This window comes from Lathyrus oleraceus, chromosome 1, assembly GCF_024323335.1.
Source record: "Lathyrus oleraceus cultivar Zhongwan6 chromosome 1, CAAS_Psat_ZW6_1.0, whole genome shotgun sequence".
NCBI lineage: Eukaryota > Viridiplantae > Streptophyta > Magnoliopsida > Fabales > Fabaceae > Lathyrus > Lathyrus oleraceus.
In genome coordinates, this window is record NC_066579.1 from 212,858,321 (window position 1) to 212,881,810 (window position 23,490).

A 23,490-nucleotide genomic window follows, 5' to 3' on the forward strand; every position below is an offset into this window, starting at 1 on the left:
TGGGTCAAGCGGTTGAAGAATGGTAAAATAGATGTTGGTTATTACTAGATCCTATCTCACTACGGCTGTTGTCACCACCATTGGATACTCCCTCGAGATAATTTCTCTGTATCATTTGTACTTGAACCCTAGACTTGTTGTGAAGCAATATTGGTTTTGGCGTTTGGTTACTTATTTCGTGTACTTCAGGAAGATGGACTTAGATTTCTTGTTTCATATGTTTTTTCTCGCTCGGTACTGAAGAGAACTTTTTCAAGGGAAAACTACTCTTTTTTGTTTCCATGCTCTGATTTGGTGCGTCTGTATTGACTGGAATCGTTCTTCTTGGGGGAATGACACCTTACTTATCAGAGTCATTTGCAAAATTTATATTCCTCAGCAACTTCTTGACATTTATGATGGTTTATGTTTGGAGCAAACAGAATCCCTATATTCACATGAGCATGAACATTCACATTATAACATGAAAATTACAGCATAGCAGGACATGAAACTCAGATTCATAACTCTCAACAACAACAAAATCATAAACAAAGGCGAAACGTAAAATCGAAATACGAAGTTAAATCGAAGCATTCACACACCACCACCATTAACACCGTTCAGACTTCCGCAACCACCCTCCACTGCTATACCTGTTCCGCGCCACCGCTGAAGCCTTAGAGATCCACCAAACGTGACCGCAATGCCCTACCCTTCTTCCGACCCCACTCATTATAGGTGATATGTTCACACAATTGATTTTTTCTATTAGAAACATGTCCATCCGCATGTTTACAAGCCTTTTTCTTTTGCTAAAGCATTTGTACTTGTCAAAAAGTGCAGGTGTACGAATAACCCCTATGCGGGTAGGCGACACTTTGAGTACGCTATTTGTTTTGTTCGTGTTCTGCGAGAGAGAGAGAAAGTGAGATGAGAAAGATGATGGAAATAGTGTTTTGATGCATATGTGTGGTTTTATGTCATTTATTTTTTTCGTTTATCATTTCATTTGACTTGTAATGTGTCTGAATCCCAATGGCTGGATAGTTTTGGTTTGAGAAAAATACAATTTGGAAGGGTGGTATTGTAGCGGTAAATTCATGACCATCGAGTTATGGATAAAATCGACGTCAATAAAACTAGAGTCGCCACCGTGCTTTTATTGTTTCCAAAGGAAAAGGGAAATGTTCGAAAAAAACCTAAAGATAAGAAGTTTTCAAATCAAAACTAATAAAATGTCAGAGATCACAAGTAAGGGGGTTGGTTACACATAGGGAAGGTATTAGCACCCAAAGTGTCCTAGGTACTCCTAGGGAGCCCTTTTTTGTGCGCAAGTGTTTTGGTTGAAAAGATGTTTGATAAAAAATATAGATTGGGGGGATGAGAAAAGAATTCATTAATTATATTTTATGTTTGACAAGACCTTCGGTCTTATGCCTACGTACCAACATAAAAATGAGGGATCAAAACCCCGTAGTTCGTGGTAAAAATTTCAAAGAAGTTGGTGGATTGATTTTAACAAAAGTTTAAAAGAAAAGGGCACAAAATGGACAAATACTTAAATAAGGTTGTTAGTTCTTTGTCTTTTGGAAAATTAAGTCAATATGATTAAGTTTATTTACAAGTTGATTAAGAAAATGTTTTGAAAATCAATGGCATAAGGCCAAAGTTTCTATTTATTAAAACATGTATAAGTTGAACACACAAGTAAATAAGGTTTTTTAAAAGCAGGGAGAGACTTTGAAATTCAAGAAAGAAAGGAGGAGATGAAGGGACTACCCTAGACAAAAATTTAAAAGTTAAGAGTTGAAAAGATCTGACCAATGGGAAGCAATCCACAAGACAAGAATGTCAGATAGAAACCCATTTCCTTTGGACTTTCAAGCAAGCAATAAGCATAAGCAACATCCAAGTAATTAATATCAAGACCAAGGAATCAAATCAATATAGCCATAATATCCAAGAAAGCACTTCAATAGCGAGCAGTCTTCAATGTCTTCAAATGTATCAGATGAAATATTCCTTGTGGCAAACTCATAGAAATAATCATCAGACATCAACAATAATAACAATATAACAATTTAAGCATAGAGACAACGTGACAGATAAACAAAATGGGAATTCTCAAGGCTTGCATCAGATGAATGGCATTGTTCAAGATAGGCCAGTCTCAAATAGTGGCATTGGCCAAGTCCTCAAAGCATAGGGTAGTTACTTATTCTAAGTCCAAAATTTCAGATCAAGTCCAACAGTTCACCCAGATATTTTTTAAGGTTTTTGTTGTTATTAAGTATTTTAAGGTCCTAAGATCACAAACAGAACAAAATCACAAGCACACAATATATACAATCACAAGACATGGCTCAAGTGATCAAAGTAAAAAGGACCAAAACATAAACATCTAGCGTGAAATTTAAATGGAAATGAATGATAAAGGTACTGAAATTTAAATTGAATTAAGTAAATGACTTAAAAGTAAAGCAATATAATAAAGGAAGTTAGTCAAATGTTAGTGAAGAGTTCAATTTGTTTAAGTTATTCTTTGGAGAACACTCAACCATTCATTCACAAGTTTGAAAACATGAACCAAGACATCACCTAAGAGAAGGGCTCCAACTTGGATAAATCAACAAGTATGCGACTAACTCTCATTAATGGAAAAAAGGTAAAGTCTTCACATAATTCCATGAAGAATGGGTGACTTACAATCTCACTTACAAGAATGTTTTGCCTTGTGGGACATATTTAACTCTATGTTAAGCAATCGTAATTGGACTTATGTAGAAGTCACAACTATCTGATGTCGGTCAATAAAAATATTGGTGTTAATGCATGTTAGAGACATGGTACAAATAACCAAACTCCTAAAACATACCACACACAAAAATAAAGTGGGATGAACCTATCTCAATCAGGCTCATGTTGATTCATCTGACACAAGGTCATTGATGAATCAACTAGCATTTGACATTTGAGAATTCATTGGGCAATGAATGGATCGGGGAAGAAGAGGGATGAAGATGAAGAGGGAAAGGGAAATAGAAACCCAAATTGATCATAGGAGGAATTTCATCTAATCAATACTATCCATTCATTTTGAGGGATGAAATGTACATTTCATCAACCCCCTAAATTCAAATTTATTGATCAAATGGAAGTTCAAATCAACCATGATCAAGGCCAAATAGAAATTCAAGCATCACAAGGTCAATCAAATGGCTCAACAATATTTTTAAACAATTAAGCAATTAAAAATCAAATTAAAAATGGAATAAAATGCATTTTTCAAAAGTAAAAATCTCAAATCCCTTCAAATAACCAAATAAATGGCCAAGGGATTTATCTTAGGTCAAACAAGGTCAAAGGACCTTAGACACAAAAATTTAGAATTTTGGGAAAGTCAGAAGTATTTAAAAATATTTAAAAACAAGTCCAAAATCATTTAATTCACAAAAAATATCAAAATTAATCCAAAAAATGATTTTAATTCAAAATATTAAAGATACAAATATTTAAAGATTTTTGGTGAAAGTCCCATATTATTTGGATTAAAAATGAATTTAATATGAACTAGACAAAATAAAAGTATTTAAAATAAAATCAGAATTTATAAAATAAATGGAAAAAACATGGGCCATCAGATCTCCCTTATTAATTGAGGTGGCAGATCTGATGGCCATGCGCTAAGGGTTCACCAAACACTAAAGTCAATGCGGTGCAACATGCGTAATCCAAACCAATGGATGTGATTAGAACGTGGAATCAAGAACATATGGTTAGGACTAAGCCAACACAGCACCAGACCTAAGGCTCCGGCCGTCTTCTCTGGTGGACATTACCGGACTGGTCCACCACCAACGTTCATGAAAATGAAAGATGCATAAACTAATTTTAAGAGAAAAATGCTAGAAACTCGAATCTGCCCTTAAAACTTCCCAATTCTCACTATATAAAAGGATACGTGGAATTGAAAATTGAGGTGTGTGAACTGGGTTGCTTTGATTTGACCTCAAAGCTACCCAATCTTGTATCCTACATTGGTAGGTCTTTAGACAACCAAAGATCAAGCAAAATGGTGGAGAATTGAGGGAGAATCGGAGAAGAGAAAATTCACAAAAATTACCTTCAGTTTAATGCAATTAAGCTCGATCTCTCTTCCAATTTGGCTTGGCTTTCTTCTACCAACCTGTAGGAATTGAATTGGATGATAAAATGGCTTGGACCCTTGGAGTTTCAACCCCAAAAAATAAGGGGAATTGAATCTCTATTTTCAAGTGAAATATTCAAGGTTATCCTATCTATGGATGGTGGGAGAGTTGCAGTATCAAAGTCGGGGCCAAGGGATCCTCATTCTAAGCAGCAATGCAATGTATTTATAGCCAATTCAATTTCTTTTCACACACTTTCAAACAAAATGCAAAACATAGCAATGTGAGGTTGCATGCTTGCATGGGCGTGCACAAGGCCCATGAAATGATGCAAACATGTCCAAATTCATGTGCTAATGATCCTGAAACAATAACATGAAACCATAACAGGAAAGAAAAAGAGAAGAAAATGGAGAAAAATAGAAAGCACGGCGCTCACCACACCAAATGAATGTGTGGCGCCCACCACTTGGATGTGTGGCGCCCGTCACATGACCTAAAGGGACTGGTGGCACCCACCACAAAGCTATAAAGTGGTGGCGCCCATCCCGCAAAAGGTGGCACCCGCCACTGAGACCATATTAGGGTTGTGGCAGCCGCCATCAACTTGGTCTCCCTTATTCCTCTCCACCTTTTTATCCACGATCTCCACATTTTTAGCCATGACTTCCACTTACTTTTTCAACCAACCAATGCTACAATTAGGGAGAGTAGAAGTATATAAAGGAGGGTCGGTTTTTCTCACGAGGGGTGCATTTTTTTCCAGTCAGATTTTGTTGTTAGATTTTCTTAGGCATTTTCTTACTTTGTAAAAGCAATAGATTCTCCACAGTGGGGACTATGGCAATTTATTGTTTAATCATCTGAATTTGATTGTAACGGTGTACTCAATTACCAAAGCTTGTTGGCATTGTTCAATTTGAAGAATCAGGATTCATTCCAAGTTCCCGATTTATATTCTAGGTTTTATTTTAGTTGCCATTTTAATTACTTATATCTTATTGTCTGCTTAATTGTATGAATATCATGTCTATTACCGGATCCATGTTCGGCTAAACCCCTAGGTATCGGTATGTAAAAACCGTCGAAACGATGGGATTCGTAAATAATTGGTGTTGGCTTTTATAAAATATTATTTTCCGGTTTTAGTTTCTTGTTTTATTCAAAACTATTTTTTGCACGAGAGTACAAAACAAATAAAGGTTACAGTCAATAAGAACGAGAGTTTGAGATTTTAACCGGATAACTGAAACTAGGCATTAATCCTAAATACAACGAGAGCGCTTTAGGATTAATTAGACTTTATTCATATTCAAAAATTACTTTTAAATTCAAAATGAGACCGTGAGAGCCAAGCATTATGGTTTAAGATTATGGTCAGAGTCAATAAAAACAAGAGTGTGAGACAAAGTCCTTTTTATAAATAATATCTACTGAAGAATATTTTGATCTTTAAGATTACACCAACTATCTATCGAATTCTCGAAGTTTGATGCGTTACATACCGATATCCCTTTATTAAATATCTTTATTAAGATTTTGTTTACATTATAGTTATTTCTGATAACGCAAAAATACATCGTATATTTGCCTTGATTTACACTCAAAAATCGTACCACTTTAATTTATATTCCGATTATTCCGCAAGTGTTCGAGTTATTTTTGCAGATATTTTAATTCCCATGTTTAAATGAGCAAAGTATAGAAAGGGAAGGAAAAGAAGAAGAAACAGAAGAGAAAATAGCAGAAAAGCAGAAAATACAAATCATGTGCATGTGACGACTGTGACAAACCTTGTCACGACTGTCACGCCCTAGGTGTCACGACCGTTGTAGCGGGAAATTCATGATCATCAAGTTATTGACCAGATAAAGATCAATTAACAAGAGTCGCCACCGCGCTTTTATTGTTTCCAAGGGAAAAGGGAAAAAGTATGAACAAAACCCAAAAAGTAAGAAATTTTCAAATAAAAACTAATAAAAGTCAAAGATCACAGGTAAGGGGGTTGGTTACACAGAGGAAAGGTGTTAGCACCCAAAGTGTCCTAGATACTCCTAGGGAGCCCTTTTTGTGTGCATACGTATTTTGTACAAAGTGATGTTTACAAACAAATAGAATGTGGGGATGAGAAAAGAATTCATTAATTATATTTTTGTGTTTGACAAGACCTTCGGTCTTATGCCTACGTACCAACATAGAAATGAGGGATCAAAACCTCATAGTTCGTGATATAAATTTCAAAATGGATGCATTATTTTTAACAAAATTAAGTTTGAAAGGCACAAAGGCCTAAAAATGGTTTGAATGAGTTAGTTCTTTTTTGGCCTTTTGAAAGTTTAAGTCAAGAATAATTAAACTTATTTACAAGTTTGATTTAAGAAGATAAGTTTGAAAATGCAATGGCATCAGGCCAAAGTTTCTATCTTTTTGCAAAAGTGGTCAAATATTAGAACAAAACTAGTTCACACAAAGAAGGTTTTGAAAAATGGAGGGAGAGATTTTGAAATTAAATAAATGGGGATAAGATGAAGAGACTACCCTATGCACAAAATTTAAAGTTTAGAGTTGAAAATATTTGACCAAATGGGTATCAATCCAATAGACAAGTATGTTAATAGAAACCCAGAATTCCCTTGGACTTTTAGAATCAAACAACATATAAATGCACAATTATAACATCTTGAAGAGCAAGGCATCAAATAAAGATGGCCACATTCAAGATTATCCACTTCATGATCTTCTTCAAAATAGCCCATGTAGCAGATGAATTCCATAAGTCACAGGTTCAAAATAACAGCTTCACAATGATCATGTTGTAGATGAATCTTAGAGAGATCTTCAAAGATGTATCAGATGAATTTTAAATTGCAAGCACTTGGTTCCTCAACAAATTAGCATTGGCCAAGTCCATTAGCTTAGGAAGGTTGCCTAGATTCTAAGTCCATTTGTCCAAGATCAAGCCAACAGTCCACACAAATGTTTTTTTAGGGTTTTTGTTATTATTATGTACATTAATGGTCAAAGACCATACGGACAAGCAAAGTATACACAAACAAAATATATCACACAATATGGTCCAAATGGACAAAGTGAAAATTACATTAACATAAACAATTAGAATGATATGTACAATGGCAAATGATATAAAGTGCTAAAAGTAAATTGCATTAAAGTAAAAGCTTGAAATTAAAAGTTAATAGTTAGTAAGTTAGAGGTTAGTTTTGTTTTGTTTTTGCTTTTCCTTTCAAGACATTCTTTGGACAACACTCAACCCACTTATCACAAGCATGGATCCTTGAACCAAATCATCTTCCAAAGGAAGGAAAAAAGGCCAAGTTTCCACACAATACCATGAAAGAGGGGAGACTTACAATCTCACTAACTAGAATTCTTATTCCTTTTATGTCACAAATTTAGCGATATGTTAAGCAATCGTAATTGGGCTTATGTAGAAGTCACAACTATTTGAGGTCGGGCAATAGGCTTTTGGTGTTAATGCATGTTGGAGACATAGTATTATGAACTATGCTCATGAAACATACCACACACAAAAAATATGCAAAAGGTGTGGTCTAATCTCATCCATACTCATGTTAATCTTTCAATCAACTAGCATTAGGACTTTGAGATGTTATAGGCCAAATGGAAATGAATGAAGAAGGGGAATGAGATGAAGTGGGAAGGGGATGAATGAGATCACAAATTGGTCAAAGGAGGACTTTTACCAAATTAATACCATTCATTCATTTTGGGAGATGGAATGTACATTCCATCAATCCCCTAAATCTAATGATATTAATTTGACAAAGTCAAATCAACCATAACCAAGGCCCAACCACAAACAAGCAAACTCAAATAAGTCAAGACAAATGGTCAACACAATTCAAATGGCATTTATTCAAATTAAAATACTAAAATAATGCATTTAAATTAAATATGGTTTGTCCAATTCCTAAAAACAAATGCAAAATCAATTAATTCATGAAAAATATTAATAATGATCCAAAATATAATTTTAATTCAAAATATGAAAGATAAAAATATTTGAATTTTTTTGGTGAAAGTCCCATATTTTTTGGATCAATATTGAATTTAATATGAATTATTTAAGAAAATGCAATTAAAACAAAAATTTAGAAATTCTAAATTACGTGGACCATCAGATCTCCCTCATTAATTGAGGTGGCAGATCTGATGACCGAAAACGTGTGTTCCACACGGGCCTTAGTCAACTGCGATGTACCAATGGTATTTAAAACAAACGCTCAAGATTAAAACGTGACAGGAGGATCCTATGGTTCAGATGCAAGACACCTCATCGTCGGAGCCAAAGCTCCGATCATCTTCTTCGGTGAGCCTCACCGGATTGGTCAACATGAACCTTCACCAAAATAAAAAACAGGGACATGATATTGAAGAAAAAATGCCACTGAGCTCGAATTTGACCTCCATTCATTCCAATTCCAAATATATTGAGAGATATGTGGAATTGAAAATTGAGGTACATGAACTGAGTTGCTTCAATTTGACCTTAAAGAAACTCAATCTTCTTTCCTACATTGGTAGGACTTCAGACAACCAAAGAATCAATGGAATTGAGCAAGAATTTAAGAGAATCAAAGAGTTTAAAATTTCTGAAAATTACCTTCAATGGAGGTCTGAACACGGTGGATCTTGATCTGGCTTGTGCTTGGACTCACTCTACTTGCTTGCAGGAAGAGAATGGAAAGGTTTAGAAGCAATAGATTCCTGGAGAATTGAATTCCAAAACAGTGGAGATTCAAGCTCAAATTCAAACGAATTTATCAGGCTTATCCTATGAGAGTGAAGGTTTTTCAATGGGGGTCAAAGTTGGCGCAGTTGTGTGTCTGAATTTCTGAGCAATTGAAGCTCTATTTATAGCTGAATTAATGTGATATTTGCACACTGACTTCCACATTCCAAATTTGGAAAATGTGATGTAATGCTGCATGGGCGCGCATAGGCCCATGAAATGATGGTTTGAAGTCCATAATTAAAGATCAGATGTGTTGAAGTTGGCTTGAATTGCAAGGCACGTGTACATTGATACTTGAAGATTGATCCATGCCAAATGATATCAGCGTGTTTATGCCATGCGCAGCCTATGCATTTCTCATCCAAAATGAATGAATTTGAGATCTTTGGAAAGGTGAGATCAAGAGGAACAAGTTTAATGTTGGACACCTTTTCATTTAGAGCTTGGAACTTGGAGAAATTGGAGGTGGAAGTTTGGAAAAATTTGACATATCAAATTGTTTCTAAGTGTCAAGCCATATGTCTCAATGTTCCACCTTGCTTAAGTTTTTATGGGAGCTTGAAATGAGAAAAGTGTCTTTATAAAAGTTGTAGATCTCTCAAAGACCTTCAAAATGGTCACCAATTTCATGTCATTTGGATTTGAAATGATAGGGTTATGCATTTTTGAAGTTTGGAAAAATCACTTGATCAATGGTATAGGTCAAAAGTGACCTATAATGTAGCCTCATATCACATGCTCAAAAACGTTGAATTAGATCCCACTCCAAACATAAAAGTTGAAGTAGACACATTTAATTTTATTGTTCAACTTGGAAATCTTCCATCTCATAAAAATTGAGCAAGTTATGGCCTTGGGAAGTTGACTTTCAAATTAGGGTTTAGACAAAATGACCTATAATGTTTCAACATAGAAAATGATTTTCCATGCAAAACTAGCTCTAGGTATCAACATGAAAGTTGTTTGGAATGTCATCTAGAGTAACTTTGATCTTGGAATCATTTTAATATGGTGAAAGTTGTAGGATATAGGGTCTAGGGAGACTCAGTTTTGATTAGATGAATTCATCTGGCCAACCACCATCAACCAACTTGCTAATTTCCAATTATCTTGACTTTCTTGGCTCATGGTAGATCATATATACATAAGATGATGAAATTTGAAGTGTCCCTTGATAAATTTGATCAATTGGTGAGATAGCTTGTTGGAGAAGTTACTTTAGATACCCAGTCAAACTAGGGTTTCCAAGGCAAATCACCCTCAAACTCTTGAAGAAAACTTGATCAATATAACATGTAGAGATCATTGGGACTCATATATGATGTTCATAACCATTATTGATTCAATTCTTGGTTGTGCTCTTTGTTCATGAGGGTCTCAACTCCTAGATGTGATCTTGATGAATAAATGAGATCATGCCCTACCTACAAAAGAGTTAGGCAAATACAAAGACATATTTTTGGTATTTTGGTTAGTGGAATAATAAAATACAAGGGTGATATAATCACAAAGTGCTTGGTGATCTCTCCCAAAACAAACCCAATGAAAGAGGGGTAAGGAGGATGCCAAGGTATGATCCCAATGCTAATGCTTATGATGAAATTGCATGAGGGATCTTAGGGTCAAAATTGGGGTCTTACAGCTACCCCTATTTAAGGACATTCTAACTGAGGAGGCGAAGGTTAAAATCTTCATGTTGACTCAGTAGAATGGGCTTAAATAACCACATAGAGAAACAAATTTTGGTCCCTAAGAGACCTCATGATGCAAATGATATGAATTCAAAAGTTAATGCTTTGTGGGGAAATATTGCCACAAAGGAAGAAGAAATCAAAGAGACCGAAAGTCCGCAGGAGCATAATACATTCCGTAAGGAAAACTCGCTGGGGAGACAGAGACTCTAAGAGGATAAGAGGGATATATGCGTAGGCCAAGTTACGACTTAAAACTACTGGGGGACTCGAGGGATTCCATACAAACATGGAAAAGACTCAGTTGGGGAAACAAACATCATCTGTAGGGGATACAAATAAGTCAGGATAAAACTGAAGTATTCGACTCATGCAGAGGAACAATGATTTCACTAAGGAAATATGCACTCAACTCAATTGGGGAGGAATAAACTCCAACACAGGAGGAACATAAATCTATTATCTACTACCGGTTACTGGGTAAGGAGATATTAAGATCTGACAGAGAGGACACCCATCATCGATTAAGATGAACATATCAAGGATGACTCACTGAGGAAAAGCCAGGAGGGAGTATTTATTACCGGTTACTGGGTAAGAATAACCTTGCTGGAAAACTGCAGAAAAATAGGATTTACAACTACCAGTTACTGGGAAGAAGACCAAAGGGTGAGAGTATCCGTCAGCGGTTAGGATGAACATATCAAGGATAAACTCAACAGGGAAGAAAATTTGTCATCGGTTAGGATGAACATATCAAGGATAGACTTTCCTGGGGATGTTAAAGAGGATATCCGTCATCGATTAAGATGAACATATCAAGGATATACCAACTGAACAAAAAGGGGGAAATTACATCTATCGAAAACTAGATAGAAAACCGTCGGAGAGAAAAATCCGTCACCAGTTAGGATGAACATATCAAGGATTATCTCTGCGAGGGGACAAAGTAGGATTTACAACTAAGGGTTACTAGGTAGAAGACCAAACAAAGAGAAAATCCGTCACTGGTTAAAGTGAACATATCAAGGACAGACTTTGAAAAGGGGCATAAAAATAGGGATTACATCTATCAGTTATTGGATAGAATACCAAAGGATAGAAAATCCGTCACTGGTTAAAGTGAACATATCAAGGATAGACTCTGCACAGAGAAAACTAGGATTTACAACTACCGGTTACTGGTTAGAAAGCCAACAAGGAGAAGAGAACCCGTCATCGATTAAGATAAACATATCAAGGATTAACTCTCTGAGGAACAAAATAGGGATTACAACTTCCTTTTTATTGGGTAGAATACCAAAAGGGAGAATATCCGTCACTGGTTAAAGTGAACATATCAAGGATAGACTCCTGTGGGGAATAGATCCACTGGGGATTCTACTGAGGAGAAAAAGGGTACTTTTTGTCGGGTATTGGGTGAGAAGTAACAAACTGCAAACTAAGAGGAATATTATCGGTTACTGGGTAATAAACTCTTAGGGGACCAAAAGTATCTATCTAGGTAAGAGCTAGAAAGAAAACGGTCAATCAAGACTCAACCCAATGAGGACATAACTCAAGGGGAATAATTCCATCCAAAAAATTTGCTGGAGAGGAAACTAAAATAAAAATCATCCACGAGAAAACAAACTCAGTGGGGAAACAGAGAAAGGTTAAAGTCTTTCTACTTAAGGGGCTGACATTCTATAGTTTGAAGGAGGACAAACACCAGATTTGGTATGGGGATAAAGTACCACCATAACAGAGAATGAGAATCTCAAACAAATCAAATATGAAGATGCAGGATATGCAAATTTGAAATTATATGAATGTATAATGTATATGTATATATGATGATTATGCTGACAAAACGATCACAAGGGATACAGAGGTGTCGCAAAGAAATTGAACCACTAGTACAATCCTCCGTCAATCCACAAAATATGGAGACTACTGCTGAAGAATATGAAGATCACCACCCAAGGGACTTCACTCCTAGCTAAAGACGGAGAAAATCTGCTGAGGAAAACACCCAATCCGTGGGGAATTTTAGGTCAACACCATAAAAATGGGAGACAACCCTACAGAAAAAAATAATCAACTAAAGCTGCTCACAAACCAGGAGGAAACTCTGATTAGGAGCAAAGATACGACGATTGGTGGGGACACCAAAGCGATCTACTGGGGAAAGATCAAACATTCATGATGACGATCCACTTGCTGAGGAAATAAGAACTCCGCTGGGGAAGGCCGAAACTCTGTTGGGGACAAGGATACGCCGCAGGGTATTTGAATCAACCAACTCAGCTGGGGACAAAGAAAGAAGCTCTACTGGGGACCAAACACTCCGCCGAGGAACTGAATCAACACAAAAGTCTATGGATACCCGAAGAGTTAACTGCTTGGGGAACCTCAGATGCTTCACACTTAAAGACTTGCTTTTTTTTTGCTGAAATGCTGTTGATATTCTTTTTACTTGCTTTGGAAAAATTCTTGCTTTTATATGTGAAAGAAAATTGATTTTGATTTAAAAGTTAATTTTAAAATGATAATAATAAAATTTAAAACTATTGGCAGAAGTAAAATAAGAGTAGAAACAATTGGATAAAAGCTCAACTTTATTTAATAGAATGATAGTCTATAAATGACAAGACTCTATAGATTCTATAAAGTTGAAAATGGTAATTTACATGGAAAAGGGTTACATTGAATACAAATGATCCTTAATCCCTCTACCAAATCTTGATATCCACTGTGCTCTTGACCGCTATTGGGATGATGAACTGATGTCAACCCTTGTGTTTAATCAGGTCTTCAAAATTACTGAAGATCAGCAGAATGCAGTTACTTGCCATAATCCCAAATTTTTGCATAAGTTGCCCCAAGGTGGGGTACTCAACTTATCGGGAAATTCTTTTTGTTTTTAATGTCTCTAATTTTTGCCTGGATTGCCCTTTCGGGTTTTCAATCCACCAAGATGCTCATTTTTGCCTAAGCCGCCCTTTCAGGTTTTCAACTTAGCGAGTTGTTCTTTTCTTTTTAGGCGAAGTATTTCTTGACTGCATCTGCGTTCATAGGACGAGTGAACTCTTCACCATCCATAGTTGTAAGAATCATTGCACCATCTGAAAAGGCTCTCTTAATAACATATGGGCCTTCATAATTGGGAGTCCATTTTCCTATGGAATTTGGTTTGAACGATAAAATCTTCTTGAGCACAAGGTCACCTTCTCTGAATACACGCAGTTTGACCTATTTGTCAAAAGCTTTCTTCATTCTCTACTAATATAACTGACCATGACACATGGCAGTTAATCTCTTCTCTTCAATCAAATTCAACTGGTCAAACCTGGTCTGACACCATTAAGCTTCAGTCAACCTGGCTTCCATGAGCACATGCAATGAAGGAATCTCAATCTCTACGGGGAGCACTGCTTCCATACCATACACAAGAGAGAAAGGGGTTGCCTCTGTTGAAGTGCGGACGAATGTACGATACCCATGTAAAGCAAATGGGAACATCTCATGCCAATCCTTGTATGTGACAACCATCTTCTGAATGATCTTCTTGATGTTCTTATTCGCAGCTTCAACAACCCCATTCATCATGGGTCTGTATGGAGAAGAATTATGATGTGCAATCTTGAAGTCTTTACAAAGAGCTTCTACCATATTATTATTCAAGTTCGATCCATTGTCAGTAATGATCTTACTTGGCACACCATAACGATATATAATCTGATTCTTGATAAACCTCACAACAACTTGCTTAGTCACATTTGCATAGGATGCCGCTTCAACCCATTTAGTGAAGTAATCAATTGCCACCAAAATGAAACGATGTCCATTCGAAGCTTTGGGCTCAATCATTCCAATCATTTCAATTCCCCACATGGAGAAGGGTCATGGGGAAGAGATAACATTCAATAGTGTCGGGGGAACATGAATCTTATCAGCATAGATTTGACACTTGTGGCACTTCTTCACAAACTTGCAACATTCAGATTCCATTGTCAGCCAATAGTAACCTCCTCGCAATATCTTCTTCTTCATTGCATGTCCATTGGAACGAGTACCAAAGGAACCTTCATGCACTTCAGTCATCAACAAGTCTGCTTCGTGTCTATCCACACATCTGAGAAAAACCACGTCGAAGTTTCTCTTGTACAGTATATCACCATTCAAGTAGAAATTATCGGCTAATCTTCTCAAAGTCTTCTTATCTTTCAAAGATGCCCCAGGCGGCGTAAATCTGACTTTGGAGGAAACATTTGATATTGTAATACCACGACTTCTCGTCTTTGATCTCTTCAACAACAAACACATGAGTTGACCTATCAAGACGCATTACAGATAAATTGGGAACTTCATTCCAATATTTCACTACAATCTTTGACGCCAATGTTGCAAGAGCATCTGCCATCCGGTTCTCGTCTCATGGGATATGATGAAACTCATCCTTTGTAAAGAAAGTTGAAATCCTCCTCGCATAATCAAAGCTGAATCATTGAAGACATCCAAATACTTGATTATCAGATTCATGGCCTCTTCAAGCCCCATAATGCAAGCTTCATATTCTGCCATGTTGTTTGTACACTTGAAAGTCAATCTAGCTGTAAATGGTAGATGCGTGCCTTGACGAGTAATAATCACTACCCCAATTCCATTTCCATATTGATTAACAGCTCCATCAAATACCATGCCCCAACGGGAACCAGGTTCTGTCCCTTCTTTAAGCAATGGTTCCTCACAATCTTTCATTTTCAAGTACAAAATATCTTCATCTAGAAAATCATACTGCACTGACTGATAATCTTCAATTGGTTGGTGAGCCAAATGGTCAGCCAAGATACTACATTTGATCGCTTTCTGAGATCGGTATTTTATATCATACTCGGATAGTAACATCTGCCAACGGGCAATCCTCCCAGTTAAAGCAAGCTTCTCAAATATATACTTGATTGGATCCATTTTGGATATCAACCAAGTGGTATGATTCAACATATACTGATGCAGACGCTTAGCAGCCCAAGCTAATGCGCAACAAGTCTTCTCAAGCATAGAATACCGAGTCTCACAGTCGGTGAACTTCTTATTGAGGTAGTAAATTGCAAATTCTTTCTTTCCAGTCTCATCTTGCTGACCAAGAACGCAACCCATACTATCTTCAAGCACAGTCAAATACATGATCAACGGTCTTCCTTCAACAGAAGGAGACAAAATTGGAGGTTCAAGCAAATATTCGTTGATACTATCAAACACTTTTTGGCAGTCTTCGGTCCAATCACAAGACTGATCTTTCCGAAGAAGCTTGAATATACGTGCACATGTGGCAGTCATGTGGGAAATGAATCTGGAAATATAATTCAAGCGGCCGAGAAAACCTCTGACTTGCTTCTCAGTTTTGGGTGCAGGCATCTCTTGTATTGCTTTGACCTTGGCAGGATCAACTTCAATACCTTTCCCACTGATAATAAAGCTCAACAACTTACCAGAACGAACACCAAAAGTACACTTATTGGGATTCAATCGGAGTTTATACTTCCTCAAACGCTGGAATAACTTCAATAAATGCTTATCATGTTCCTCTTCATCAATTAACTTAGCAATCATGTCATCGACATAAACTTCAATCTCTTTATGCATCATATCATGAAAAAGAGTGGTCATTTCTCTTTGGTAAGTTACACCAGCATTCTTCAAACCGAAAGGCATCACTCTATAACAGAATGTTCCCCAGGGTGTAATGAATATGGTCTTCTCCATATCTTCGGGTGCCATCTTTATCTGGTTATATCCGGAAAATCCATCCATAAACGAAAAGACTTTGAATTTAACAGTAGTGTCTACCAACATATCAATGTTTGGCAGAGGGAAATCATCTTTCGGACTTGCTTTATTCAAATCTCTATAGTCAATACACCTGCGGACTTTTCGATCTTTCTTTGGAACAAGCACAATATTGGCCACCCATTGCGGATACTCAACAGTCACAAGGAAACCGACATCAATCTGCTTCTGAACTTCCTCTTTGATCTTCACAACCATATCAGGATGCGTTCTTTTCAACTTCTGCTTGACTGGCGGGCATTCTAGCTTCAACGGCAATCTATGCTCCACAATATCAGAATCTAACCCAAGCATGTCTTGATAGGACCAAGCAAACACATCTGAATACTCTCGAAGAAGATCAATCAACCCCTTCTTAGCACCTGGACACAGTCGAGACCCAATCTTGACTTCCTTCACATCATCCTCAGAACCCAAGTTGACTAGCTCAATCTGCTCTTCAAATGGCTGAATAATCTTCTCATCTTGCTCAAGAAGACGAGACAATTCCTCACTTACTTCTACATCACTTTCCTCCTCGGCTTCAAACACAGGAAATTCAAAATTTGGAGAAGGAGAAGGATCATTGTATTCAATGGGGTTAGGAACCAACCTGCATAATGATTTGATATTTTGATTTTAGAGAAGTGAATTTGTGACCAAATATTATGCAGATGGACAATTATATTGTTTATTTATGTTTTTTATGATTACCATTTTCAGAATAAAGCAAAAAGTAAAAATAAACATCAAAGATGTGGATGAATAGAATTAATTTTATTGGTGATCAATTTAAAATGCCCAAACAATGTTCACTTCATCCTTAGGCATAGGAGAAGGATTTTAAAATATAAAAGAAATTACTTAGATCGATGCAAAATAACAGGAATATCAACAGCAGTCCAATTGTTGCATATCTTTCCATGCGTTACAAAGTTGGTGCAGTCTTCCTCTTCGCTATCCTCTAGCACATCAGCTAAGTGTTGTTCATTCCCATGAATGAACCCTCCGCTACGGAAGCTGAGTTGAATCTCTTCAGATCTTGCAATTGACGAGCCCTTTTGGAACCCCAAACCAGTTCTTCCTCTATTGTCGGAGACCTCTACCATGCGCCCCCACGAATCAACAACACCTTCTTCAACAATCTTCTGAGCATCTTTCAGTGAGGAAATAGGTGCCCCAACTCTCTTCTTAGCAGCAATAGATAAGGCTTGGAACGGAGTTCCAACCTCATCCTCAGCTTCAACATAGGAGAAAGATGACAGATGGCTAACCAATAGCGCTTTCTCTCCTCCCACAATCACTAGCTTGCCATTCTTGACAAATTTGAGCTTTTGGTGAAGAGTGGAGGTAACAACCCCTGCCTCATGAATCCATGGCCTTCCCAACAAACAGCTGTAGGCCGGGTGAATATCCAATACCTGAAAATTAATTTGAAAATCACTCGGACCTATCTTAACTAGAAGGTCCACTTCACCAATTACCGTTTTGCGAGAGCCAACAAAGGCTTTGACAATTACTCCACTGTATCTCATGGGCGTTCCTTGGTAAGATAACTTTGACAAAGTTGACTTGGGAAACACATTGAGTGACGAATCGGTGTCAACAAGCACATTTGACAAAGCATCTTCCTTACAGGTCATCGAAATATGCAAAGCCAGATTATGATTTCTTCCCTCCTCAGGGAGTTCTTCGTCGCAAAAGCTCAAATTATTGCATGAAGTGATGTTAGCCACAATGTGATCAAATTGATCCACAGTAACATCTTGCTCCACATATGCCTATTCAAGAACTCTCTGCAGTGCTTCTCTATGCGCTTCGGAATTCAAAAATAGAGACAACACGGAAATCTTTGAGGGAGTCTGGAGCAGCTGCTCAACCACATTAAATTCACTCCTCTTGATCAATCGGAGTACCTCATCATCATCATTGACTTTCAAGTTGCTGGATTCACCAGACTTATCCTTTGAACAACCAACCGGATCTACATTAGGCATCTCCGTCTTTTTACCAACAATTATTTCCTCTTTATTCTCCGGGAACACTGGCCGAAACACTCGACCATTGCGGGTCACCTTCGTAACATCATCAATCCTCACCATTGAACTGGTCGTAGGTAACGGGACCTCTTGACCATTCTCTATCATCGTAGCATTGTACTGGTACAGTACAGCCTTATCAGATGAATACGAGACTAGGCCCGCTAACCGTATTACCAACGGCGATACTGATCTTTGACTGACAATTTTGTTACTGTTGCTATCATACTAGATTACCAACCGCTCTTGCTGCTTGAAAACGGCCACTATGACATTGACGTCGTCATCTACATGACGGGATTGATAAATTTGGATCATGCCTTCATCCATCAGGCGCTGAATGTCCCTTTTCACCACATCACACCCTCTTGGGTTCATGCTACAAACAACACAACCATCATGGTCATGTTCACAGTCACTCAGCATATAGATGTCCTTGTGTATCTGCACCAAGGCTTCACAGATAAAACACACATCAAAAACTTTGTACTCACCAGGACAACCGTCCACCATATTAACTGAAGAGTTCCCATGAGCGGGCAAAGGGTTAGCTTTCACATTTGGCGCGCGGTCCTCGAAGGATACCATACCACTCTTCATAAGCTTTTGCACCTCATACTTCAATGGATAACAATTTTCAATATCATGCCCAGGTGCACTCTGATGAAAAGCACAACGGAGTTTAGGTTTATACCACCAAGGAAGTGGATCTGGGATTTGCGATGGGTTCCTCGGTTGAATCAAGTTTTTGAGGACCAGAGATGGATATAGTTCTGCATATGACATAGGAATCGGGTCAAAAGAGACCTTTTTCCTTTCAAAATTCTACTGCTGATGATGACTGTTGTTGATATTGTTGTTGTAGTAGGTGTTTGTTCTTTGTTGTGGTTGTTGCTGTTGACGTTGAGGTTGTTGTTGATGAATTGGTGTTGCTTGTTGATTAGAAAATACCAGAATTACTGATGATATTTGATGATGATGATGTTGACGGGGTGGTGAATTTCTTCTGATCCGAGGCTTCCTCTGCCTCCCACTGGAAATTGCATTTGTCTCACTGTCTTTCCTCTTGTTAAAACTACTGCCATACTTCTTGCTCATTGACGCCTCATCTCTTGACAAACGTTCTTCACGGACCCCTTCTTCAAGTCTCGTCCTCATATTTACCATTTTGGTAAAATCACTGGGGGCACTGGCGATCATGCGTTCATAGTAAAATGAACTCAGGGTTTTCAGAAAGATTTTTGTCATCTCTTTCTCCTCCAAAGGAGGAGTGATCTGGGCAGCCAACTCCCTCCATCGCTGTGCATACTCCTTGAGTGTCTCTTTATCTTTTTGAGACATAGACCTCAGGTTGTCTCTATCTGGAGCCATGTCCATGTTGTACTTATATTCCTTCACAAAAGCCTTTCCCAAGTCGTTGAAAGTGTGGATGCTTGCACTATCCAACCCCATATACCAACGGAGTGCAGCACCAGTCAGGCTATCCTGGAAGTAGTGAATCAACAATTGGTCATTATCTGTCTGAGTTGACATCTTGCGGGCATACATCATAAGATGACTGAGCGGACAAGAGTTCCCTTTATACTTCTCAAAGTCAGGCACTTTGAATTTCACCGGGATTTTAACATTTGGTACCAAGCATAATTCAGCAACACTCTTCTCAAACAGATCTTTACCTCTTAGCATTTTCAATTCCTTGCGCAACTCAAGAAATTGGTCTTTCATTTCTTCCTCTTTTTATAAACATCCGGACCCTCAGACGGCTCAGAATGATAGATGGTATCCTCTACCCGAGGCAAAGTATGCACAACTGGAGGTGGCACGGACATGACCTAGCTAGATGCCGACATGGAAGCAAAGGTAGGCGCAAAGCCTTCTGGAAAAAAATTGGGCGGTATTCCCCACGGGAATCCGGCAGGCAAGTTTGGTGCGAAGTGGGCGGCAGCAGTAGGCAGGGTAAAAGTAACCACTTCTGAGATAACAGTCCTCGCGGGAGGAGTTGCAGGTGTTGGAGAAGCTTGGCTTTGAGCAGCAAAGACTGACTCCATCATGGCAGTCAATCGGGCGATCTCGTCCTTCAGCTCTCTGTTCTCTTGCTCAAGGGGTTCCATAATTCTCTGATGATTGGCTCTGGTGTTGTACCGGTGAGTCAGCTTGGCTAAAACACAGAAGAACACCAATCAGACACCTGGCAAAAAACTGCTTATGCAAATGATGCATGAGATGCAATGCTTGATTATTTTGATTTCCAAGGATCTTACTATATCATTTGCAAATATATAATATTTGAAGGATAATTACATCAATTTGATATGAACAAAAATCTCTTTTTATTTATATAAATTGGAAGGATTACACTGAGTAAAATTTCAGAAACCAAAATAAAAATAATAAAGTGAAAAGGAGACTAGTCATCCTAAGGACCCCTAACAACGATGTCAGAAGATCTTACTGAAGGCGCGTACTTCCTGTGAATGCGACGGATCTCGATCTCAAAAGAAGCCTTCATCTGAGTCTTCTCGAGGACAAGCTGGTCAACAATCTTCTACCAAGCAACGGAAGGCTGAGGCATGCTAGAAGATGAAACCTCTAGCTCTCTCTGTCTCTTCTTTACTCAGTCTTCAAGTAGCTCAATCAGTGCATCTTTGTCCTTAGACTCTAATTGCAACTCTTCATTCTTCTTGCTCAAAGCATGGAAACGCTCTTCCCACATATCCTTCTCTTGCTTCATCTTGATGAGCGCGTCTTCCAACTCCTCTACATCTTGGTTAGGGAGAGTTAATGGCTCAACCACAACCATAAACATAGGTCTTTCACAAGGATAAGGCTTCTTCAACTCCAAAGCTCTCTTATTTACCCAAAGAGTGTAAGCTTCCAAAGCTACACAATTGCACGGACCAAGCTCGGATCTTCCTTTCCTATGCATATTATGCCAAGCATGCATAATCTCCTGTTTCAAATGTTGGGAATCTTTACCCTCTTGATAGAAAATACCTTCTAACAATATGTTATTAGGTTTATCTCTCAAGGGGAACCCAAGTTGACGATGAGCCAAAGCAGGATTGTAGTTAATTCCTCCTTGTGTACCAATGAGAGGCACATTATAGAATTCACCACAACTATCAATGATCTCCAAACTGCTTAAAGAAGGATCATACCAAACTATATCATCATTAGTGAGAGACATAAGTCTCTGAGACCAACGTAGACATTGTTTGTTCTCCATAAAAGCAGGTGTCTGAGGCAAGTGCGAAATAAACCACTTGTATAGAAGAGGAATGCAACAGACAATCGTTCCACCACCCTTAGAATTCCTGAGATGCAAAGAGAAATACATATCACCCAACAAAGTAGGCACATGATTCCCAATCAAGAAAATTCTAATGGCGTTAACATCAACAAAACCGTCAATGTAAGGGAACAAAGCTAATCTGTAGATGAGCAACACAAAGATAGCTTCAAAAGCATCCATACTACCAGCTTGAGCAAAAGTGGTAGCTTCCTCGATGAGGAAAACAGATGGCAACCCAAATAACCCTTCTTTCTTCACCCAATGAGCCTCTATATCAGACTTCTTCAAGTGAAGAGTTTCAGCAATAATACTAGATCGGGAAATATCCTCCAATCCACTAAAAGGTACTCTACTAGAAACAGGTATCCCCAAAATATGAGAATACTCCTCCAAGATAGGCACAAGCTGAAAATCTGGGAAAGTGAAACAATGGTAGAGAGGATCATAGAATTGCACTAGCACACTCAAGAGTCCTTCAACCACATCAGCAGACAAGATGGACAGAAGCTTCCCATGACGTTGTTTGAAGTCCAAGGGATCTAATATAAAAGATGCTAGCTTCCTTAACTCTTTTAAGTCTGGACATCTGAAACTGTACTTCTTAGTGTTCCTTCGTCCACAATCCATGGTCTAAAAATATTTGCAAATGATACCTTAGTTCCTTAAAATTTTCATGTGATGAATGTTATGATGCGCATGAATGCATGAATGCAACAATCACAAATAAGGGATCACACACAAGGAAAACAAAGGTCAAGGTATGAATCAAGTCATTGTCAAGATCAATCATCCATTTTGGTGGGTTATGGTTTACACCTTATCAACACCCAAGTTCCATTGATATTGACAAGACTTGATTGGATCAACCAAGAATCAAGGGTTTGTTGCAAGTCACGAGCATGGAGTCTGGGTAAGAACCATCCCAAAGGAGTGAACTTAGTATAGAAACCTGTAGATCATGTTCTAAAAGGTTCCCAGAGTCTTAATTCCATCTATCGGATATTACAGGTTCAGATGACTGACTTATCGATCCATAATATTCTCAAGAGAAACTCGTCTGAGTGTAGTATCGCGTAACAACTGTTATCAAGTCTACACTTAAACAGTCTCCGCACTACATCCTAAATAGGCCAAGATGGGTTAAATGTTCTATGTTCCCCAGCTTCTCAGACTCAGTTAGAAATAGTAATGCCTAACCACAAATACTTGTGTGACATTTCCAAATCCAAAGGAGTCTCCACTTAGCAGATGGATCTCAACCCAACTTGTTAAGGACTACTCCACACAAGTCTAACATGACTATACCATCCTCATATCTTAATTGCATTCAAGTTCGGGTTAGAACTTATCTCATCACTCAGAGATCACCAAGCACAACAAGCAAATTATATCACACATACATATATACAAACATCACATATATACAAATATATTCACACAAAAAGCAGGCTAAACCCACTGGAGACTACTCCCCAGTAAATTCGCCACTTAATTTCTGTAGAGGGAAATTCATGATCATTAAACTATTGACAAGCTAGAGATCAATTAACAAGAGTCACCACCACAGTTTTATTGTTTCCAAGGGAAAAGGGAAAAAGTACGAACAAAACCCAAAAAGTAAGAAATTTTCAAATAAAAACTAATAAAAGTCAAAGATCAGAGGTAAGGGGGTTGGTTACATAGAGGGAAGGTGTTAGCACCCAAAGTGTCCTAGGTACTCCTAGGGAGACCTTTTTGTATGCATATGTAT